This window comes from Rattus norvegicus, chromosome 7 (assembly GCF_021556685.1).
Source record: "Rattus norvegicus strain SHRSP/BbbUtx chromosome 7, alternate assembly SHRSP_T2T, whole genome shotgun sequence".
NCBI classification, from domain to species: Eukaryota; Metazoa; Chordata; class Mammalia; order Rodentia; family Muridae; genus Rattus; species Rattus norvegicus.
In genome coordinates, this window is record NC_141540.1 from 10,608,310 (window position 1) to 10,634,342 (window position 26,033).

General features: G+C 37.5%; 2 pseudogenes; both read left to right on the forward strand.

Moving 5' to 3' along the window:
* On the forward strand, positions 2,115-3,051 carry Or6c227-ps1 (olfactory receptor family 6 subfamily C member 227, pseudogene 1; annotated as a pseudogene).
* On the forward strand, positions 20,148-21,049 carry Or6c228-ps1 (olfactory receptor family 6 subfamily C member 228, pseudogene 1; annotated as a pseudogene).

A 26,033-nucleotide genomic window follows, 5' to 3' on the forward strand; every position in this document is an offset into this window, starting at 1 on the left:
AGGACCCAGGGCTTCCCCTTCCACTGGTGCTCTTACTAGGATATTCATTGCTACCTATGAGGTCAGAGTCCAGGGTCAGTCCATGTATAGTCTTTAGGTAGTGGCTTAGTCCCTGGAAGCTCTGGTTGCTTGGCATTGTTGTACATATGGGGTCTCGAGCCCCTTCAAGCTCTTCCAGTTCTTTCTCTGATTCCTTCAACGAGGGTCCTATTCTCAGTTCAGTGGTTTGCTGCTGGCATTCGCCTCTGTGTTTGCTGTATTCTGGCTGTGTCTCTCAGGAGCGATCTACATCCGGCTCCTGTCAGTCTGCACTTCTTTGCTTCATCCATCTTGTCTAATAGGGTGGCTGTATATGTATGGGCCACATGTGGGGCAGGCTCTGAATGGGTGCTCCTTCAGTCTCTGTTTTAATCTTTGCCACTCTATTCCCTGCCAAGGGTATTCTTGTTCCCCTTTTAAAGAAGGAGTGCAGCATTCACATTTTGATCATCCGTCTTGAGTTTCATGTGTTCTAGGCATCTAGGGTAATTCAAGCATTTGGGCTAATAGCCACTTATCAATGAGTGCATACCATGTGTGTTTTTCTGTGATTGGGTTAGCTCACTCAGGATGATATTTTCCAGTTCCAACCATTTGCCTACGAATTTCATAAAGTCATTGTTTTTTTGTTACAGCTGATTTTTTTCCTTTTTTTTTTCAGTTACTACTGTACTTTATTGTGTTCAACCAAATCACCATGTTACAATAATAGCAAGCTGCCATAATAAAAAAAAATAACGCTCCTCTATCCAGCACCAGATAGCATCATTTTACTTTCAAGCCTAGAAATTGCACACTTATATATAAACCAACTGAAGATGAGGATTGAGAGTTCATCTTGGTGGATTTTTCCTATGATGAATAGGAAGTGTCCTTCCTTATCTTTTTTTTTTGATGACTTTTAATTGAAAATTGATTTTATTTGTTATTAGAATGGCTACTCCAGCTTGCTTCTTCTGACCATTTGCTTGGAAAGTTGTTTTCCAGCCTTTCCCTCTGAGGTAGTGTCTGTCTTTGTCTCTGAGGTGTGTTTCCTGTAGGCAGCAGAATGCAGGGTCCTCATTGCGTATCCAGTTTGTTAATCTATGTCTTTTTATGGAGGAGTTGAGGCCATTGATGTTGAGAGATATTAAGGAATAGTGATTATTGCTTCCTTTTATATTCATATTTGGATGTGAGTTTATGTTTGTGTGCTTTTCTTCTCTTTGTTTTGTTGCAAAGATGATTAGTTTCTTGCTTCTTCTAGGGTATAGCTTGCCTCCTTATGTTGGGCTTTACCCTTTATTATCATTTGTAGTGCTGGATTTGTAGAAAGATATTGTGTAAATTTGGTTTGTCATGGAATATCTTGGTTTCTCCATCTATGTTAATTGAGAGTTTTGCAGGATACAGTAACCTGGGCTAGTCCAAGCCCTTTAAATATTCTATTAACAATTTGGAATTTTGGGTGAGCATTTCAAACTTTTCATATATGAATGAAACATTTGGACTTGTCTTTCCATGTTTGTCTTATTTTGTTCAATATAATGTTCTTCAATTATATATTTTTTGCTTGAAATTCTACAATTTCAGACATTTCTCTTGCTAAGAAAAATATTTTCTGATACATTATTTGTTAATATGTCAAAACATTGTATTCCATATTGAATTTATTAGAACAATGTCACAACATAGAAGTGTTAGTATTTGAACATAAATTCTTTTGTATATATTCTTAGAAAGGAGATCAGTGAATCTTGGAATAGTTCCATAGTAAGCACTGGAAAGATGCCTTATTGTCCTCTATAGTGAGTGTACTAATTTATATGCCTCCCATCTCTATCTCATGTTGTATTTGGCAATTAATTTAGGTTAAAAGTTTGATTTCAATAAAGTTTATTCCCTACAAAATGAGAGGAATTAATGAACCATTGCTATTATTGTGTGGGTTCCAACATGCATGGATATAGAGGAAGCTTATTTCTGAAAATTCTAGCTCTGTACTGTAAGAAATTTATTGCTCTGTTCTTCAGATTGGTTACCTGTGTTTTTGTTAATATTTCTGTTTAAAGTTTTTTTTTTGAAGTGGGTTCTGAATGAGAAACCATACTGAATCCAAAGAGTTTATTCTTCTGGGATTGTCAGATGACCATAAGCTCCAAGTTTTGATTTTTCTCTTTCTTTTCATCACTTACATACTCAGCATCACAAGTAACCTGACAACATCACTCTCACCTTGCTGGATTCTCAGTTCCAGACCCCCATATATTTCTTCCTCAGGAATTTCTTTGTTTTAGAAGTTTCCTTCACAACTGTATGTATACCAAGGTTCTTGGGCACCATTATCTCAGGAGATAAAACCTTTCCTTCAACAAATGCTTAGCTCAGTATTTGTTTTTTGTTTTTTTATTCTATTTGGCATCACTGAATTTTAGCTTCTAGCTGCCATGTCCCATGACTCTTACATTGCTATCTGAAAGCCCCTGCGTTACCTGACTATCATGAGTCAGAAGGTCTGCACAATGTTGGTCTTCATTGCTGATTGGTTTCTTTCCTAATCCTCTTCTCCACACTGATATTACTTCTACAGCTTGATTATTGTGGGACCTATGTCATTGATCACTATAGCTCTGAATATTACCCACTTCTTCATGTTCAAATACAATGTTTCTGTAGAAAATGGGGTTTTCTTGTGCTGTCTTCATCCTAATGTTAACTCTGGTGTTAATATTTCTGTCCTACACATACATCATTGGAGCAATTGTGAAGATTCCTTCTGCTAGTCACAGGTCAAAAGCCTTTTCTAGATGTTCTTCCCACATGATTGTCATCTCCATCTCTTATGGGAGTTGCATTTTTATGTACATTAAAACTTCAGTTGCAGATAGAGCATCACTGACCAAAGGAGTTGCCATATTAAATACCTCAGTAGTGCCCATGTTAAACCCCTTCATTTATATCCAGAGGAATCAGCAAGTCAAGCAAGCCTTTATGAACATGGTAAGGAAGATGATGTTTTTCACAAGTGCATGAAATCATATGGACTGTGAATAAATTAAATTAATAATTTAAATGCAAGTGCATCACTGGATGCAGTTATATCAGTGTACTACTCCCCACCTTCCTTGTTTATTCTTTCATTTTTGTTAACAACTTACCAGCCTATCTGTCTATTGCATGTCTTAGTCAACAATCACCTTCTTAGGTCGTTCTGCTAGAACATTCTCCTGATATTTCATAATATCAGTTTCTAAGTTGTAATTATCATACACATAATATTACAGTTTGGGTTTTATTCTAGAAAATGTCCCCCAAGAAATGTGAAAGAAATATTGTAAACATTCATGTATGTTACTCAATATATACTGGAAATGCATTTGTCAATTTTCACAAATTTTTTACATTACTTCTCTTTATGGTTGGGTAGGCATTCTAGGATGTATATTAAAATGCATTGAAATCAAATGAAATATTGCATCACTTCTTAATTCACTTAAAAACCTAAATAATATTACTTGCTCTTTGCAAAAGTTTGATACATTCATGTAATTTATTTGTACATAAGGAATGAGCATAATTGATAAAATATACATAAGCTATGTGTTTGTTGAACATTTTATATACAAATATCATTACATATATACATATATATATATTGATCTGTACATATTCATATGTAAGTTAGTATATGAGTGAATAAACAAAAATTGAGACTATTTTGTACTTTGTAATTCCACTAAGAAAATGTTCTTTATCAATATCAGTAGCCAAACAACATGTATTTAATATGTATATTTATAGTTCATACTCTGTTGAAAATTTTAATATATATGTATGTATATATATACACACATATATATACATGTGTGTATGTGTGTGTATGTATGTGTATGTAGTCATGTATGCAATATAGATTTAATATTTATGTGTTTGCTACAGAGATAACTTTTTTCTTCTCAACTTTTGATCAATTTTGAAAAAAAATTTATTGTAGAGATGATGTATTTTCTATAGAATGTAATCTCAAAGGAAGATTTAGTATACAAAGTTAGTGCTATAGTGTGGGCATGAATTTTCTAAAAATCTTGCATTTACTGAAAGCTTGGTCTATGAATGGATTGCTATCAGGCAGCTGACTTCACAGCCTGCAAAACTGTGCACCATGTTTGGATGAATGGTAACAAGAGAGATGTGATTTGTGGCAGTTTGTGCTGTTCTCAGACCCTTCCTCTCAAGGCATCTGCTTTCTGTCTGCCATAAATTAGCTGTATGCTATTGCCATGTTCCTTCATGGCATCTAGCTCCCATCTCATAGCAGTGGAGTTAAGAGATGAAAGAATCAGCCAAAATAAATTCTTCTTCCTTCAAACTATTTCCTCAATTATTTTGTCATAATAGTTGAACAGTAACAAGATTTTGTTTGCTAAAGTCACCATTTACTATATTATACTTAAATCATTAAGAATTTCTAAAAACGTGACTAAGCAGTATGACAAGAACTTCAAATCTCTGAAGAAAGAAATTGAGGAAGGTCTCAGAAGATGGAAAGATCTTCCATGCTCATGGATTGGCAGGATTAAAATAGTAAAGATGGCCATTTTGCCAAAAGGAATCTACAGATTCAATGCAATCCCTATCAAAATTCCTACTCAATTCTATATAGAGATAAAAAGAGAAATTTGCAAATTCATGTGGCATAACAAAAAACCCAGAATAGTGAAAACAATACTCAACAATAAAAGAATTTCTGGGGAATTTCCCTCCATGACTTCAAGCAGTTTTACAGAGCAATAGTCATAAAAACAGTAAGGTATTATTACAGAGACAGGCAGGTCGATCAGTGGAACAGAATTGAAGACCCAGAAATGAGCCCTCACACCTATAATCACTTGATCTTTGACAAAGGAGCTAAACCATCCAGTGGAAGAAAGATAGCATTTTCAATAGATGGTCCTGGTTCAACTGGAGGTCAGCATGTAGAAGAATGCAAATCAATCCATTTGTATCACCATTTAAAAGCTTAAGTCTAAGTGGATCAAGGTCCTCGACATCAAACCAGATACACTCAAACTAATAGAAGAACAAGTGGGGAAGAGTCTCAAATACATGGGTACTGGGGAAATATTTTTGAAAAAAAACACCAGTGGCTCATGCTCTAAGATCAAGAATGAACAAATGGGACCTCGTAATACTGCAAAGCTTTTGTAAAGCAAAAGACGTTGTCATTAGGACAAAATGGAAACCAACAGATTGGGAAAAGATCTTTACCAGTCCTACATCTGATAGAGGGCAAATATCTAAAAAAATACAGAGAATTCAAGAAGTTAGACTCAAGAGGGCCAAATAACCCTATGAAAATGGGGTACAGAGATAAATAAAATATTCTCAGCTGAGGATTACTGAATGGCAAAAAACACCTAAAGAAATGTTAAACATCTTTAGTCATCAGGAAATACAAATCAAAACAACACTGAGATTTCACCTCATACCAGTCAGAATGGCTAAGATAAAATCTCAGGTGAGAGCAGATGCTGGCAAGGATGTGGAGAAAGAGGAACACTCCTCCATTGTTGGTGGAATTGCAAACTGGTACAACCACTCTGGAAATCTGTCTTGAGTTTCCTCAGGAAATTGGACATTTCAATACCTAAGGACACAGTTACACCTCTCTTGGTAATATAACCAAAAGATTATCCAACATACAACATAGTCACATGTTCCACTATTTTCATAGCAGACTTAATTATAATAGCCAGAAGCTAGAAAGAACCCAGATGCCCTTCAACAGAGGAATGGATCTACACAATGGAGTATTACTCAGCTATCAAAAACAATGACTTCATGAAATTCATAAGGAAATGGAATGAACTAGAAAATATCTTCCTGAGTGGGGTAACTTAATCACAGAAAAACACACTTGGTATGCACTCATTGATAAGTGAATATTAGCCAAAAAGCTTAAATTACCCAAGATGCTATCCACAGACCACAGGAATATCAAGAAGAAAGATGACCAAAATGCAGATGCTGCCAATCCTACTTAAAGGGGGAAAATATCCATAGGAGGGGATATGGAAGCAAAGTTCAGAGCAGCAACTTAAGGCATGGCCATTCAAAGCCTGACCCACATGTGGTCCATATATATACAGCCACCAAAACTTACTAGATAGGACTGATGAAGCTAGAAAATGCATGCTGAAAAGGACCAGATACAGATCTCTCCTGAGAGACACATCCAGAACATGTCCAATACAGAGGTCAATGCTATCAGCAAAACACCAAACTGAGAATAGGAACCCCTTTGGGGGAATTAGAGGAAGTATTGAAAGAATTAAAGGAGCGTTCAACCCGATAAAAACAACCAGGACTTCCAGGGATTAAACCACTACAGAAAGACTATACATGGACTGACCCAGGGCTCCAACTGCATATGTAGCAGAGAATAGCCTTGTTGGGGCACCAGTGGAAGGGGAAGCCCTTGGTCCTGCCAAGGTTGGAACACCAGGACAGGGAAATATGGGGGCAATAAGAGGGATGTATAGGTGGAATACCCGTATGGAGGAAGGGGAAGGAATAGGTGCTTATGGACAGGAAACCAGAAGCGGAATAATGTTTCAAATGTAATTAAAGAAATATATATAATATCTTCATATTATAAATAACTACCATTGTGATCTGTGTTGCACTAGTTTTTTTTTTCTTCCTTTTTATTAACTGGGGTATTTCTTATTTACATTTCAAATGTTATTCTCTTTCCTAGCATTAGTGTTCTCTTCAGGTCTGTATGATATCTGTCCAGGATCTTCTGTCTTTCAAAGTCTCTGGTGAGAAGTCTGGTGTGATTCTGATAGGTCTGCCTTCATATGTTGCTTGATATTTTTCCCCTACTGCTCTTAATGTTCTTTCTTTGTGTTGTGCATTTGGTGTTTTGACTATTATGTGACTGGATGAATTTCTTTTCTGGTCCAATCTATTTAGAGTTCTGTAGGCTCCTTTTATGTTTATGGGCATCTCTTTCTTTAGGTTAAGGAAGTTTTCTTCTATGTTTTTGTTGAAGATATTTACTGGCCCTTGTTGGAAGTCTTCACTCTCTTCTATACCTATTATACTTAGGTTTGATCTTGTCATTGGGTCCTAGATTTTCTGTATATTCTGGGCCTGTAGCTCTTTCCATTTTACATTATCTTGGACAGTTGTGTCAATGTTTTCTATGGTATCTTCTGCTCCCGAGATTCTGTCTACTATCTTTTGTATCTCTTGTATTCTATTGCATCTCTGTCTCCTGATCTCTTCCCTATGTTTTCTTGCTCCAGGGTTGTCTCTCTTTTTGCTTTCTTTTTTTTGTTTCTATTTTCAACTTTAACTCCTGAATGGATTTGTTCATTTTCTTTTCCTGTTTGGTTGTCTTTTTTAGTAGTTCTTTAAGACATTTTTGTGTTTCTTCTTTAAGGTCTTCTAGTTGTTTGCTTTTGTTGTCCTGCATTTCCTTAAGGAAGTTATTTATGACCTTCTTCAAGTTCTCCTTCATCATGATAGAATGTGATTTTAAATCTTGATATTGCTTTTTTTATGTGTTAGGATATCCAGTGTTTGTTTTGGCGGGAGAAATGGACTCTGATGATGTCAATTAGTCTTGGTTTCTGTTGCTTGGGTTCCTGTGCTTGCCTTTTACCATCAGATTGTCTTTGGTGTTAGCTTCTCTTGCTGTTTCTGATGGTGGCTTGACCCTTCTGTGAGCCTGTGTGTCAGCAGTCCTGAAGGCGTGCTTATGGATGACTGGGTTAGGGAGAACCTTCGTCCCTGGTTAGAATGGTCTTGAAACTTTGAAGTCATGTAGCCCATTCACCTAAGGTTTACCTCAGTCTGAAACACTTTAGTACTACAGAGAGCTACTTCAGTAGAATTTAGATTTGCTAGATATGTTTCTGATTTATGGGACACAATTATGAAGTTATTCTCTTAAATCCCAAATTAGTTTCTATGCATAACTTTGCACATGTCTACATCACCTTTAATTTAAATTGTCATAGTTCCAGAACAAGTTTTATATTAAGAAAATAGACCAGTGCTAATATAGTGGGGAGAATTATTAAAAGAACACTTCTGGCTAGTTTTATATCAACTTGACACAAGTAAGTCATTTGGGAAAAATAGAATATCAATTAAGAAATTGTCCCCACTAGTTTGGTCTGTAGGCATTTGTGAGGGGTATTGTTTTGATTAATGATTTCTGTGAAAGTACCCAGCCTATTGTGGATGGGGACACAACTGGGCAAGTAGTTCTGGATGCTATAAGATCTTCTTAGTACCTCTTGGTGCCTTTTCCAAAATTGATCACAAAATAGGCCTCAAAAGATACAAGAAGTTTAAAATAATCCGATGAATTTTATGAGATCAACATAAACTAAGGCTGGTCTTCAATAATAAGAAAGAAAAACAGAAGATCCATTCATGTAGAAGTTGAAAAATGCCTACTTATTTGTAACATGGTCAAAGAAAAAATAAAGAAAGAAATAAAATACTTTTTAGAATTTAATGAAAATGAAAGCACAAAATACCCAAACTTATGAGACATAAAGCATTGCTAAGAAGAAAACTCATAGCTCTGAGTGCCTCCAAAATAAAAATGGAGAGAGCATATACTAGCAGCTTGACAGTGCACCTAAAAGCTCTAGAACAAAAAGAAGCAAATACACCCAGGAGGAGTAGAAGGCAGGAAATAATCAAACTCTTTGATGAAATCAACCAAGTAGAAACAAAATAATTGTACAAAAATCAACAAAACAAGGAGATGGTTCTTGAAGAAAATCAACAAGACAGATAAACCCTTAGCCAGACTCAACAGAGGATACAGAGAGAATATCAAAATTAACAAAATCAGAAATGAAAATGGAGAAATAACAACAAAATTTGAGGAAATTATAAAAAAATATCTTCATCAGATCCTACTACAAAAGCTTACATTTAACAAAACTGGAAAATATGGGTGAAATGGGCAATTTTCTAGACAGATACCAGGTACCAAAGTTAAATCAGGATCAGATAAACCATCAAAACAATTCCATAGCTCCTACAGAAATAGAAGTAGTTATTAAAAGTCTCCCAACAAAAAAGGCCCATGACCAGTTTGGATTACTGGAGAATTCTATTAGTTCATCATAGAAGACCTAACACCAATACTGTCCAACCTATACCACAAAGTAGAAATAGAAGGAACATTACTAAATTCCTTCTATGAAGCCATAATCATGCTTATACCTAAATCACACAAAGACCGCAAAAAAGAAGAAAGTCTTCAGACAAATTTAGTTTATGAATATCGATGCAAGAATACTCAATTAAATTCTCATAAAATGAATCCAAGAACACATCAAAATAACCATCCATCATGATAAAGCAGGTTTTTTCCCAGGGATGGTTTAATATATAGAAATCTATCAATTTAATCCACTATATTAACAAACTAAAATAATAATTATAATAAAAGATGATCATCATTAGATGCTGAAAGAGCATTTGACAAAATTCAATTCCCCTTCATCTTAAATATCTTGGAAAGCTCAGGAATTAAAGACCCATACCTAAACATAGTAAAAGTCATATACTGCAAACCAGTAGATAACATTAAACTAAATGGAGAAAAACTTGAAGCAATCTCACTAAAATGAGGGACTAGACAAGTCTACCCACTCTCTATTTATTAAATATAGTACTTGAAGTTCTAGCCAGAGCAATCAGACAACAAAAAGAGGTTATTTGCTGAAGAAATGACCGTATACTTAATGGACCCCAAAAGTTACAACTACTGAGACAACTACTAAGTTTGATAAACAAATTTAGCAAGGTTACTAGGTGTAAAATTAACTGAAACAAATCAGTAGCCTTCCTCTACTCAAAGGAAAAACAGGCTGAGAAAGAAATTAGGGAAATGACAGCCTTCACAATAGTCCCAAATAACATAAAATACTCTAACCAAGCATGTGAAAGATCTGTATGACAAGAAATTCAAGTCTCTGAAAAAGGAAATTAAAGATCTCAGAAGATGGAAAGATCTTTTATGCTTATTGATTGGGAGGATTAATATAGTATAAAAGGCCGTTTTTGTCAAAAGCCATCTTGGGGTTGGCGATTTAGCTCAGTGGTAGAGCGCTTGCCTAGGAAGCGCAAGGCCCAGGGTTCGGTCCCCAGCTCCGGAAAAAAGAACCAAAAAAAAAAAAAAGCCATCTACAGGTTTCATGCAATCCCCACCAAAATTGCAACTCAATTCATGATAGAGATATAAAGAGCAATTTTCAAATGTATTTGGAATAAAAAAAAAAGCAGGATAGCAAAAAATACCATCAACAAAAAAGAACTTCTAGGGGAATCACCATTCCTGACATCAAGTTGTGTTACAGAAAAATAGTGATAAAAACTGTAAGGTATTTGTACAGAGACAGGCATGTACATCAATGCAATAGAATTGAAGACTCAGACATGAACCCACAGAGATATGATCACTTAATTTTTTGAGAAAGGTGCTAAAACTATCCAGTGAAGAAAGGTAGCATTTTCACCCAATGGTGCTGATTCAACTGGAGGTCAGCATGTAGGAGAATATGAATCAATCCACGCTTATCACTCAGTACAAAGCCCAACAAAAGTAGATCAAGGACCTCCACCTCAAAACAGATATACTCAAACTTATAGAAGAAAAAGTGGGAAATTCCTCAAATACATGGGCAGTGGAGAAAATTTCCTGAAAAGAAAACCAGTGGCTTGTGATCTAAGATCAAGAATTGACAATTATGAGAATTTCATAAAATTGCAAAGATGTTGCAAGGCATATGACACCATCATTAAGACAAAATGGCAATGAACAGATTGGGAAAACATCTTTACCAATCCTACAACTGATAGAGGGCTAATATCCAAAATATGCAAAGACCTCAAGAAGTTAGACTTCAGAGAATCAAATAACCCCATTAAAATTGGAATACAGAGCTAAAGAAAGAATTCTCAACTGAGGAATATCTAGTAGCTGAGAAGTACCTAAAGAAATGTTCAACATCCTTAATCATCAGAGAAATGCTAATCAAAACAACTCTGAGATTTCACCTCACACCAGTCTTAATGGCTATGATCAAAAACTAAGGTGACAGCAGATGTTGGCAAGGTTGTAGAGAAAGAAGACCACTCCTCCACTGTTGGTGGAATTGTAAGCTGATACCACCACTCTGCAAATCATTCTGGTGGTTCGTCAGAAAATTGAATGTAGTACTACCTAAGGGCCCAGCTATACCACTTCTTGGCATATACCCAAATGATGCTCCACTATAAAACAAGGACACATGCTTCCCTATGTTCATAGCAGCCTTATTTATAATAGCCAGAAGCTGGAAAGAATCCAGATGTCCCTCAACAGGGATATGGATACACAAAATGTGGTGCATCTACACAATAGAGTACTACTCAGCTATCAAAAACAATGACTTCATGAAATCCAATGGCAAATGGATTTAAGTAGAAAACATCCTGAATTAGGTAAGCCTGTCACAGAAAAACACAAAATATGCAATCAGTTGTAATTGAATATTAGCCCCAAAGTTCGAATTATCCCAATATACAATCCAGAGACCGCATGAAGCTCAAAAAGGATGACCAAAGTGTAGATGCTTCAGTCCTTCTTAAAAGTGGGAACAAAAATATTCATAGGAGGAAATATAGAGACAAAATTTGGAGCAGAGACTGAAGGAATAGCTGCTTCGTCTGGGGATCCAGCCTATAAACATACTGCCACCAAACCCAGGCAATATCGCTGATGCCAAGAAGTACATGCTGACAGGAGCACAATATAACTTATCTCCAGTGAGTCCCAGCCAGAGTATGAAAAGTACAGAGTTGAATGTTAGCAGCAAACCATTGAACTGAGAACAGGGTCTCCATTTGAGAAGTTAGAGAAAGGATTGATGGAACTGAAGTGATTTGTAACCCCTGAGAACAGCAATACCAATCAAGCAGAGCTCCCAGGGACTAAACGACTACCCAAAGACTACACATGGACAGACCTATGATTCTAGCTGCCTATGTAACCGAGAATGGCCTTCTTGGGCACCATTAGGAGGAGAAGCTCTTGGTCCTGCCAAGGCTGAACCTCCCAGTGTAGGGGAATGTCAGGGTTGGGAGTTAGGAATGGGTGAGTGGTTGAAGAGGGGTTACACTCTCATAGAAGAAGGGGGAGGAGTTTAGAATAGGGGGTTTATGGATGGGAAACCTAGAAAGGAAATAACATTTTAAATGTAAATCAAAAAATCCAAAAAAGGAAAAATGTTTCTATATAAGAGAAGAAAATTAAGATCAGCCCATTGAATAAAACAAAAAGAAAGAAGGCTAATTCGTGAGTAGTAATCTAGTAAGCTACACCCGTACATGCCCTTTATATCACTTCCTGCCTCCACTTCCTGCCCTGACTTCCTTAAATTATAGACTACAATATAAAGAAATAATATGAAATAAACCCTTTCCTGCCCTTCCAAATAGATTTTGTCAAATCAGAGAACAAGGTATCAGTTTTGGTTCTTTTTTTTTTTTTTTTTTTTTTTCGGAGCTGGGGACCGAACCCAGGGCCTTGCGCTTCCTAGGCAAGCGCTCTACCACTGAGCTAAATCCCCAACCCCAAGGTATCAGTTTTGTGGTAATTAAAGTTGTGTATTAAACGGTTCCAGTCAGAGGGAGTAAAGGTGTGCACTAAAAGGTTGTCTGTGACAAGTCAGTTCACACAGACCTAAAAGGCCTTTGAATGTGGTCAGAGTAGCCATGTGGCTGGATTAAAATTCCTCTACACAACACATTTTTATTAATACTGTGAAGACATTTCTCAAGGGGATTATGTGGTAGGGATGGCTCATCCCCAATATTGGCTGCAATGTTCATAGATAAATATATATGGGATAAAATTGAAAAGGAGAAAACTATCTAGGGCAATAGTATTTCTCTCAATTCACTAGGACACCATGATTTAAAATTCCTCCATGGTACCATGTAGTCCCATCACTAATGTAACCTGTTGGAAGGAAATGAAGTATCTATCAAAAAGTTGTACTTAAATTGTACCAATAGTTGTCACATGTGTGTAAAAAGTCAGAAGCACTGCAGCATCATAAACAGTGAGGTGAATTAGTAATGACCAATTTTTTATAGAATATAAAACAGTAAGAAATAAATAATGCCAATCATTATCTTTAATGTCTACCACATGATGTGTTGCTCTATAAAAAAAATAACAGAGTGAATATGGTTGAGAACATAATTTACAGGTGTTATAATGTTTGTTAAGTAGTAGGAGAGACTGAAGTCAGGATGGCATAGGTTAACTCTTTGTAGTTTAAATAAGGTAAAACCTATATAAAAATTATATATTCTGATCAGTCCTTAAAACAATAAGCAATGTTCTACTTCGAGATTTAGAAAGTACTTTAAATGTTCTTTTCTGCACTCAGAAAAATTTTAAAGAAATGGCAAGTGATTGTAGTAAATTAATATAAAAATGAAAAAAACATATTCCACTATAATAGATAAATTACCGATCTCTATATTGTAGCTAATCTCTTGATTTGTTTTCAATTCCACAGATTAAGATATTGATAAGAACAAATACTGCACTTGATCCTAGACAAAACTGTATTTTTACAAGCAAAGCTCATTTAGTCCATTACTATCATGTTGTAAATGTGTTTCTCCATGGTCTTTTAAAATGAACCCTATTAAAAATAAAGGTAATTATAACAGGAAAGGGGCTTATTATAGGGTATGTAGGACTGTTTTTAAGGGTTATCAGAGATTGTATTCGTAATGGCTAGGTGTATGAGGAATGCTAGCTGTGTGAATTAATGTGTACAATGGAGTTTCTCTGAATAATAATACTTCATTTGTTAATAACCATAGTTTTCAAAGTGCAAATGAGCTGAAAAGTTTCAGTTCGGCTGGATCCCAGCAGCAGGTATGATGACTCAGTTCTGTAGATCTCTTACGTTCTTTTGCTTCTGGAAGCATGGCCTCAGGTGTGGTTTTCTCTTATGGTGCCATCAACAGGATGGTGCTCAAGTTGTCAACGCAGAAAGTACCAGAGGTAGTGCTTTCTGCCTGAGTATCAGATAGGAGGACATGGTGACCTAACTACATTTTCGGGGACAAAGAGTTGATCCTAAACTTGCTTCAGAAGATGCTGCTGTACCAGGGAATACAATGTTTAAGAAGAAAATGACCAATACCAGCTCCAAAAAATGGCATCAAGAAGAAACTTACAGGAATCAAGCACAAGCATGAATTAGAAGGAAAATAGGAGAAGGCACACCATTTCAGTGAAACTAGACAACTTCTCATCTCAGAGAGCAAACATTTTAGTCTTCTCCAGCCTCTTGCCTGAAGTACATAGGAATCTCCTAATTCTTTATGTGTTTTGCAGGCTACCATCTTTTTGGCAGAGTTGCTGAGGAGATACAAGCAGATGAAGGATAATCATTTTACCGCAACTGACAGATGTCTCTTCTACACCCTCGACTGTCCACCTCTGTCCAACAATTACATTTGGTCCTTTATTAACCTTTATTTAAAACAAACCAAAATACCCTCAGGTACCTATTTTGTGAGGGCATAGGAGTGGGCTATATCTTTCTAAGGACTCCCCTCCTCACCTTTGGCTTGTATTCCCTCCCATACTGCCAGCTTCTCAGTTCAATTACTGTTGAACTCTACTTGTCCAGTTTTGTGTAGAAATGGCCCTTCCCTGCACCAACTGGTTGACCTCCTTTTCCTTAACAAATAATGGAAATTAAGGGAGATTTGACTTAAAAAAATACAGTAAAAAATTAACTATTTTTAAAACATTTGTACTAACTAGAAAAATAATGCTTTAAAAAAACCACAGATGCTATGAATAACCCTCAGAAAGTTGAGAATAATTCCAACTGAAATTAAATAGGAAATAATCAGTACTGTTAGTTATTCTTGGAGTCTAAGAGCCACACATTTATGGAAAACAATTATTTACTTAATAAAATAATTAAAATATATTTCTTGTAATCACATCTCCATGTTAAGAAGAGAAACTGAACTTTAAGGACATTAAGCCATCTGTACACTATCACAAGTCTCTTTAATGACTGCTTGTGCTTTTTTTTTTCTAGGTCTATCTGATGGCAAAGCATGTATATTTTTTGTGAAATCAAAGTTATCCTCTAACATTCTTAATAGCAAATAAACTGCATTTCAACATAATAATATTGCTATTTCCTTTTCACCTCTGTTTAATTATAGAGGCTAGTTAATGAATTGAAAGTATGAGGTTTTGAATAAATATTTGCCATACACCTTGATAGTAATGATTGCTACCTGTGAGGAGCTGTCCGAGGAGCTGTCCTCACAGAGATGTGAGGAGCTGTCCGAGGAGCTGTCCTCACATATGTGAGGAGCTGTCCTCACAAACTCCATTACAAGATGGCACCGGCATCCGGCAGAACGCACCTAGTAAAAAGGGCAATACGCAGGCGCCTGGTAACGTCCCTACTCAAAGGGACACGTACGTTTTGGTACGTCATCTGGCATAATTGGCAGCGACCAGTCAGAGAGTGACACGTCCTAGGCGAGGATAGTTTCCTATATAAGGGACTGTTATTCCTCACTCTCCGTCTCCGCATTGTAAGCTTATGCTCTCCCTCTCAAGACGCATTAAAGCTTTTCTGTAGTAGGATCCTGTGTGTGCCGCGTCGTTCCTGCTGGCGAGACGTAGCGCGGGACATCTGGTGCCGAAAACCCGGGAAAGACCTCACCATCGTCAGCACCTTCGGAGATCCCTTGGCGACAAGGAGGATTCAAAACTGCAGGTAGATACGTTCGGAGAGGCAGCCCTCTCTTGGACTTTGGTCTGGGGTTGTCACCGCCTTGGGAAGGATTTTTTGAGGCTATAGTATTTGTCCTGGGAGCCACACTATTCTTTATGTTCTGTTTTCACCGTTTTCGCTGTTAAAAGGACGATCACAGCAGCTGAAGGCGCGTCTCAGTCTCTCGTATATAAGTGAGCTTCGCGCAGCTCCCTTTTACCTTCGATTTTGACTGTTGAGGAACAAGGACGCGATAAGGCCGACGTAGATAAGCGGCACCGTCCGGGGAGGCGCGTGTAAGACTCCCGTACATAAGAGAGCAGCGTGTCCGTCTCTACCCTTTCACCTCACGCCTTGTCAGACGGACGTAGATAAGCCGCCGGCGTTCCTGGCCCATCATGGGATCCTCACAGTCTGTGGTCACGGCCTTGGAAACAGTGTTAAAGCAGAGGAACATCAAAATTGGAGGAGGAACACTTAAAAACTTTGTGAAGGAGGTGGAGAGGGTGGCGCCTTGGTTTGCCTGTTCAGGCTCGTTTACGATTGCCTCATGGAACAAACTTGGAAAAGACCTTGACAGAAAATTGGCGGAAGATGATCTGCGCCTAGGGACCAAAGCTATATGGAAGCTGGTTAAGAATTGTTTAAAGGATGAAACGTGTAAGGCAGCAGTAGTAGAAGGACAGGCCACTCTCGAGGTAGTCCGGGAAAGTCTGTCAGAAACCGAACGTAGTGAGAGGTTGGGCGCGCGCAAGAAAAAAGACGTCCTAAGAAAGAAAAGGTGCCCTCCCGGTAAGTCCAAAGACAAGGGAGCGTTGAAATTTTCAGATTCCAGCACTTCCTCCTCTACACATAAACCAGGAGGGGGAGCCAGCCTATACCCTGTGAAAGAGCTAGAAGCGCTGAACCTCGACAGTTCTGAAAGCTCTGAAAATAAAACCTTAGACTCAGAGGAGGAGGCTGAGTTAGATGAGGAAGCAGCTAAATATGAGGAGGAAAGATATTACCCAGATGAATGTAGGGGAAGTAATAGAAGCCTTCTAGCGCGGCCGCCACCAACGGCGCCTCCTCCATATGAGACACGCTCACGCGCCTTCTCACTAGTCCCCGAGAGGGTGAGAAGAAAGCTGAGTATGAAATTTCCTATCTTTGAGACTCCGGAGGGAGGACGGGTCCATGCCCCTGTTGAATATAATCAGATTAAGGAATTAGCGGAATCAGTTAGAAAGTATGGAGTCACGGCCAACTTTACTCTAACACAACTCGACAGGTTGGCCATGACAGCATTGACACCAGCTGATTGGCAGATGATTGCTAAGGCAGCCCTTGCCAGCATGGGCCAATACATGGAATGGAAAGCGCTCTGGTATGAGGCAGCCCAAACACAGGCCAGAGCAAATGCTACGGCCTTAATACCTGAGCAACAAGAATGGACTTTCGAACTCTTAAAAAGGGTTTAAGGCCACTGCTCTGGCCCTTTTTACCTTAAATTTTTTAAATCTTGATGAAGCTGGACAAACAGCGGCTGAGCGACATTGCTCAGAGCCCAAGAGGACAAAAGAATTAGTCAAATGGAAGGATGTATTAACAAATGAATGGAAAGGCCCGGATCCTGTTTTAATAAGATCCAGGGGAGCTGTCTGTGTTTTTCCACAGGACAATGAAAATCCCATATGGATCCCAGGACGACTTACTAGGAGCATCACAGCAAGTGATCAAGAAGGGACTGGGACTCCTGCACCTCCTCACTCTTCTTCCATGGATGCCAGCAACGGTGCAGGGCAAGCTACGATGGGGAATAATGTCAACCTTTCCACTCCCGATGCCGGTGATGTACCACTAACAGGGATTTAGGGTTGGCCTATTTACCTAAGGATCCACAGGTTGAACGACTAAAAGAAAATAGGACTATTCCCCTTAAGGAGAGCCTTTGTTTTGGCATATTCAACAAAACATCTTTTGATCTCCCTTGCATTATGTTATATAATCAATCTTCTGCTTGGTTAAGGGAGGCCACATGGGGAACTGGTGAGGAGGACATTGTGGCTAACGCCACAGTTCTCTATGGTGGTGGCCTTACATTGGGTTAATGGTAGCTGCACTGATCTTATGCCCATAGCGATGCTACTTGGAGGAAAGGGCGAAAAGGGACGGTTGTCATTTTCCTGGACGGGGAACATCAAACCTGCTGCCTCTGTCTGGACAGCTACTCATATAAAATATCGCAGTAGTTACCCGCATGCCTCGCTTTATCCCGATCCCTGTTGATGCCCCGGGGACCATGACCTTATTTAGAGGACTTCTGCAATTATTGCTGGCATTATTGCTACGACAGCAGTCGCTCCCTCGGTTACTGCCTCGGCATTGGCCTTGTCAAATTCAGTACAGACAACCCAAACTATCAACAGACAGGCCTCAGCCAATACTCAGATATAGGGAGGCCTTATGCTTGTCAACCAACGTATAGATCTGGTCCGAGAGCAATTAGACATTCTATGGCAACTGGCCCAGCTTGGCTGTGAGCAAAAACTCCCAGGCCTTTGTGTCACCTCCATATAATATGACAAATTTACCCGAGCTGCTAATCTGTCTAAGAGTCTTTCACAGCATCTGTTACAGAATTGGACCTCAGAGTTTGAACAGACACTTCGGGAGCTGAGAGCGACCATCATTCAAATAAATTCTACCCGACTGGACCTGTCTTTGACGGAGGGATTGTCGTCCTGGATCACCTCAGCAGTCTCTTATTTCAAGGAATGGGTGGGAGTGGGACTTTTTGGAGTGATCCTCTGCTGTGGATTAGTGTTACTCCTCTGGTTGCTTTGCAAATTGAGATCTCAAACAAGAAAGGACAAAGTAGTGATCGCCCAGGCGCTTGTAGCCCTTGAACAAGGAGCGTCAGCTGATATCTGGTTGACCATGCTCAAGCAACAGGTCGCCGGCTGGACAGCTCTTGCACTCCTAGAACCTCGGTTCATTGCACAGGATTAGAGTGTCCGGCTTGAGCAGCCCATGAGGGGTGACGAGCTTAGCATCGCACAGGGAAGTTCTACCAAATATGCTCCCTGGAAGGCATGTCATATTACATGAGGGTTTCTGCCCCAGTTTTCCCTCCCTCGAAAAATGGCAGTGCGACGGGTCGGGAGTGCCCTGGGTCCCAACAACAGCCTAAGGGTATCTCTCTTGTACAGGTTCGCCAACTTCGTACGAGGATATGACCTCTGTCTTCACCCTCCTATATCTGGGTGTCCTGTTTGCTTAAAAAACAAAAAAAAAAAAACAGAAAGGGGGGAGATGTGAGGAGCTGTCCGAGGAGCTGTCCTCACAGAGATGTGAGGAGCTGTCCGAGGAGCTGTCCTCACATATGTGAGGAGCTGTCCTCACAAACTCCATTACAAGATGGCACCGGCATCCGGCAGAACGCACCTAGTAAAAAGGGCAATACGCAGGCGCCTGGTAACGTCCCTACTCAAAGGGACACGTACGTTTTGGTACGTCATCTGGCATAATTGGCAGCGACCAGTCAGAGAGTGACACGTCCTAGGCGAGGATAGTTTCCTATATAAGGGACTGTTATTCCTCACTCTCCATCTCCGCATTGTAAGCTTATGCTCTCCCTCTCAAGACGCATTAAAGCTTTTCTGTAGTAGGATCCTTGATAGTAATGATTGCTACCATTTGTTAATTTGTTATTTAATGGGATGTACTGATCTCTATCTTTCTTTGATTTATTTATACTAATACTTGCGTTAGTACTCACAATTAAATACCCTCATTACTGAAATCAATAATATATGATTAATATTTTTCTAGAAAAGTTATGTAAAATAATTGTGGAAATAGTAAAAAAATCAATAAAATCTTCTAAACACTCAGTGACCTCTCATGAGGAGTCTTTGTTTTATCTAGTTCAATAGAAATCAACACTAAAGAATTCTTTTGTCATGATCCAGATCCTGCAATGCTTGAATACTGATGAGCGTGTTTCAATGTAATTATGAGGGTGGGGAAGGAAACGGAATGGGGGCTTATGAACAGGAAACCAGGATGGGGAAATAACCTTTGAAATGAAAGTAAAGAAATATATCTAATAAAAAAATAATAGTTCATATCTACTTGTTATGAAGTATAGAAAATATTTTAAAACTATTTGTCAAAATGATATTAATCATGAACCATATCTTTCAATTCATCTAAAATATTTCTTTTTTACACAAAATATCTTTAAAAGAGGAAATAGAAGAGGATGCAGCATCAGGAAAGGGAAAATAGAGAGAATATGAATCACACAGAGATTACACAATCTACCCTCAGGCCTTTCTGATCACCCTGAACTTTAGATTGATTTTCCTCATTTTATTAATCACATATATATTAAGTGTCACTGGAGACCTGACTATCATCGCTTTGACCTTCGTAGACTCGCATCTACAAACATCAATGTATTTCTTCCTCTGGAATTTTGTTTTCTTGAAAGTCTCATTTACAATTGTATGTATCCCTAGATTTCTGGGGTGTATTGTCACTGTGTTGCCCAGCTCTTTTTCTTCATCTTCATGGGGGTGTGTGAATTTTACATTCTAACTGCCATGTCCTTTGACCTCTTTGTTGCCTTCTGTAAACACCTTCACTACACAACCATCATGAACAGGAAAATCTGCACCTTGTTTGTATTGTGTGTCTGGATTGGTGGTTTTCTGACTGTTTTCCCACCCCTTATTCTTTTGCCACCACAGAATTACTGTGCTTCTAATGTAATTGATCATTTTGCTGTGACTTTTTTCCCCTCTTGCAACGCTCTTACTCAGATACATTGTTTCTAGAAGTGACTGGTTTCTATGTTGCTCTGGTTGCTCTGCTGTTCACGTTGACATTGGTGATTTTATCTTACATGTACATTATCAGGACTATTTTAAGAATTCCATCTACCAGTCAGAGGAAAAAGGCTTTCTCCACCTGTTCCTCTCACATGATTGTCATCTCCCTCTCTTATGGAAGCTGCATATTCATGTATGACAATCGTTCTGCAAAAGAAAAGCCTCATTGACCAAAGGTGTGAAAATTCTCAGTACTTCACCATGTTAAACCCCTTCATTTATACCCTAAGGAACCAGGAAGTAAAGCAAGCATTCAAAGGTGTAGTACACAAACTAGTATTTTCTGTAAGCAAATGAAATTAAAAGCACTTTAAAAATAAAGAACTCTACTAAGATATAATGAATTATAATTTTGAAATTGTTAGTGTATTCTCTGATATTTTCTTTGTGTCTTGCATTGTAGTAACTTATATAGTTTCAGAGTTTCTTCTCTTATCTTTACAATCATGTATATATATATATATATATATATATATATTTCACTGTTTGGAAATCTTTAAAAATATTGACAGGATGGAAAAATCCAAAGCCAGATCAATTCCCAGTACTGAGAGGAAACTGAAGCAGAAAGTTACACCCCTAGCCTAGGAGCTCTTGGTAATTCTTGGATGCCAGGAAAAAAGTTTGTTTCTTCCAGTGTATAAATCTGGATAGATTGTTCACATTCTAATGGAAGGCCACACACCTAAGAATATTTGGGCAGCACAAATTGGCCTTGGTAGTAAAAAATAGACAAAGACACAGAGTTGATTGAGAAGGAAGGGGACAGCTCTGGGAAGAATTGTGCAAAGATGAATGTGACCAAACTATGTTGTACACAATTACCAAAAAACTAATAGAAGCAATAAACTGTATGTTTTGCACAGATTTTTTGAAAATGTTATGTATTTTATAGAAATGTTCTATGGGAGGGTATCATATAACAGTTTTAATTCTGTTTATATATCCATAATTTATGTATATTCTGTCATCAAAATAATCCAAAAATCTTACAGATTTTATTTTACATATTTTCAAGATTATTGACATTTAAGATTGTCTATGTTCTATATATTCATTCCTTATGCGCAATAGGATCTATTTCAATTTATGTGAAATGCAAGTTTATGTTTTGTAGATTTTAAACTGTGCCACACTTGCTTTCTCTGTAAATTAAGTGAGTTATGTTTTTAAATAGAAAAGGTAATTTGGGGATGCCCTCTAATCGTTTCAACCATGTGGGCATCAATTCAATAACCTGTCTTCTGCCTTGAGGTGTCTGTTGCTCATTAATAGTTACACTGTGTGAGAGTACATTTCTTTCTTTTTCATTTTCGCAACTAACTCAGAGTAGAAAATGTTATTTCTCATATAATTTATTTCTGTGTGTAGAACAACATAACCTACAAACTGAAATGTGAAAATTAATAAAAGTATTTTAACCAATTTTAATGCATTTAGGAAGGAATTTTTAGATTTTAAATCTTAACTACCTTCCTGGCTCCGAAAGCCAAAGCATTCCACTGTGAGAAAATGACATATCTCAGGGGAATTTAATGTTTCAGGGTCATTTTAGTATTCTAAATATTGGCCCTCTAATTAAGTATTTTCAAATGCTTCTTACTACTCCTCTCTTCATCTAATCATTCCTCCAAAAGACCCAACAAGCAGCTGAAAGAGTCAGATGCAGATATGTGCAATCTACCAATGAACTGAAGCTCCTACCCCTTCTGTTTGAATTAGGGAAAAGATGGACAAGCTGAGGAGGAGGGCAACCCTGTACCAGGACCAGAGGTCTCAATTAACCTGGACCCGTGAGATTTCTTACACACTGGGTCACCAACCATGCAGCATACACCAGACGAGATGAGGTCTCCAACACATCTTATATCCACACAACTCCTGCATCTGATTCCAGTCAGAAAAGATGCACTCAATCCTCAAGAGACTGGAGGCCCCAGGAAGCTTAGAGATCTGGTGGGGTGGGTGGAGTGGGGACATCTTTGTGGAGATGAGGGGGGAGGTATGGGATGTAGAACAGTTGGAGAGTAGACCAGGAGAGGAATAAAATCTGGAGTGTCAAAATAAATAAATAATTTAAAAAGCTATGCAAACTAAAAAAAAAATTAAATGAGTCAGTAAAATAAAAGATTTGTCTTGTCCCGATATAGTTATAAAAGAGAAAAACCCAAGTGTATAAAATGTATGCCACCACAGGTATTTTTATAAATTTTAGCACATTAGGTTGTACAAATTAGTGATGATATTGAAACCTAAATAATAAACAAGAATATTATCAACAATGTATTCATTATACCAAGGAGAGAATAAAGCTGCCATTGTTATTTTTCTTACTCAGGAATAGCAAGTAGCCTTGAAAGAGAAATGTGGTGAGGAAATACACATATCACAAAGTCTCAGGTGAACAGACATACCCATAATAAACAGCAACTGCTTGATATCTAAGAACCATCTAAGATAAGCTGTAGAGTGGAGCTTATGAGGTATAAAGAAATATTATTTTTTACTGTCACTAAACAGTTTATCAATACAATGTAACAAAAGTGATACAACACTTTTTTTTTCTTTTGAAGTTGAAGTGCTATGTAAACAAGACTGCCATTCTAACCGCTAATCTGAAAATTTCCCTCTGGTATAATATTTGTTATATGCAACTCCTTTAAAAAAGGTTTGAACGAAACTTTTACTGTTTGTGTAAGTGTATTTGATGTCTGTTCAAATACTGTCCATTTATGGATTCATTATAGTTGGAAAACATATTATTAGCCAGGTATTTTATTTTTTGTCTAAATGTGAAACATTGTTGGTTTAATTTTAAAAATAATTTTGTGTTGTGATGTTATGATGTGTTTATAACATTTCCCCTTCCATTTCTCTATTTCTCTTTCTGTCTTTTTTTTTGCTACTCTCTCTCTCTCTCTCTCTCTCTCTCTCTCTCTCTCTCTCTCTCTCTCTCTCAAAATCACATTCCAAGGGCTGGAAAGATGGCTCGGTGGTTAAAAGCTCCAACTGCTCTTAGAGAAGTCCTGTGTTCAAATCCTAGTAACCACATGCTGTAATGAGATCTGATGCCCTCTTCTGGTGTGTCTATACAGTGCACTTATATATAATAAATAAATAAATCTTTTCAAACCTCACATTTCACCATTGATCACTATTATATACATTTAAATACAATCTACTTAGTCTGTATAAAGGTCTGTGTGTCTGAGACCTAAATTGCAACATGTCCTAAGTTAAAATTCAAGACAACTTAGACACACTAGCATTTTGAGGCTAATACTAAAGTTTGTTATTACTTTAGTATGAGCTTAATAACACAGAAGTGCAAATCACAACCCGAAGGAAATATCTTCCTATTTCAGAATTAACAGATATTAGGAAAAATAATTTATAATAAAATGCTGAAGATTTTTTCCAAGACATATAACATGAACGGGTGTTGAATTTTGTCAAATGCTTTCTCAGCATCTAATGAGATCATCATGTAGTTTTTTCTTTGTTTTTTATTGAATATATTTATTGACATTTCAAATGTTATTCCCGTTCCTGGTTTCTGTCCATAAGCCCCCTATCCTATTCCCCTCCCACATCTATATCAGCGTTCCCCTCCCCAACCACATCCCCCTTCCTACACTGACATTCCCCTGCACTTGGGTGGGGGGTCCAGCCTTGGGAGGGACAAGTGTTTCTCCTTTCATTGGTGCCCAACAAAGCCTTTCTCTGCTACATATGCAGGTGGAACCATGGGTCTGTCCATGTGTATTCTTTGGGTACTGGTTTAGTCCCTTGGAGCTCTGGTTGGTTGTTGTTGTTCTTCTTCGGCTACATCAGTCCTTTCTCTAACTTTTCCAATGGGGAGCCCATTCTCAATTCAATATTTTGCAGCTAGTATTTGTCTTTCTATTTCTCAAACTCTGGTTAAGCCTCTCAGGAAATGACAATATCAGGTTCCTGTCATCATGCACTTCTTGGCTTCATCAATATTGTCTAGGTTTGGTGGCTCTATATACATGGGCTGCATCCCTAGATGGGGCAGTCGATGAATGACTATTCCTTCAGTCTCTGCTCCAAACTTTGTCTCCATATCTTCTCATATGAATATTTTTGTTCTCTCTTTCAAGAAGGACTGAAGCATCCACACTTTGGTCATCCTTCTTCTTGAGCTGAAGAAGATTTTTTTTTAAAAAAAGGTACTCATAAAATTCTTGCATATTGTTGGTAGAAATATGAAATTGTGTAGCAATTTTGTATGGATTTTCCTAAAAATATTAAATATAGAAATGCTATTTAATTCAACTATTAAGTAAATGTGAAGTGAAGTCAACATGCTGAATAGCCAATAAAATGGAAAGAATATCACTTTCCATCTAAAAGAAAAACTAAGATAAATTAACATTTATATAGAATAATTATTCAGCCATGGAAAAGTATGAACCTTATTTCATGTAATAACATGGAAGGAAATGAAAATCATGGTAATTGAAATAAAATAAGCCTGGAAAGTCAAGCATTAGTTGTACTCCCATGTGTACTTGAATTTATAGAGGAAAGTAAAGAAGAAGAGAATGGGTTGGGTGACGTTGATCAGTGCATATTAAGGAGCAGTTAAACAAAAACAAGAGTTCCTGGTATGCTACAAAAAGCAGGATAATTATAGACAAAGCTAATGTACTGTATATTTCAAAAACTTAGAAGAAATTATTTTAAAATAATATATTAACTAAAATTCATATGAAATAGGCATTCTTCAGAAATCTACCACATTTCTTAAAACTGTTATAATTGATTTTATCACTTGACCTCTTGTTATAAATCATTCTTTTACTAACATAATTAATAAATAAAATGAGAAATTAATATCAAATTTCAAATGATGACTTCTTAAAACAAGGCACAGAAGTATCTAGACTTCTCAGGATGAAGCAATAGCATTATTTTCACATTTTAAAAGAATGGTAATCAAAACAGTTCATTTATATCAATCATGGAAAAGCATGACATTTGTTTCTTTATTAATTCTCTAAGATACTATAAATTGTGTTTTATCATATTTACCCCATTCTTCAACCCATTCCAGATCCATCCCCATCTCCCAATGTCATTTTTATTTTTAAATACATTATATACATTTAAAATCCATTGTATCCAAATATCCTTGGTGGAAGAATTCCCGTGGAATGTAGAAAACATACCAGGGATCACATCCTTAAAATAAAAAAGAAAAAATTGCTTACTCTCCCTCTCCCAAGAGCTACCAATGGTCAACATCTTCTCAGCT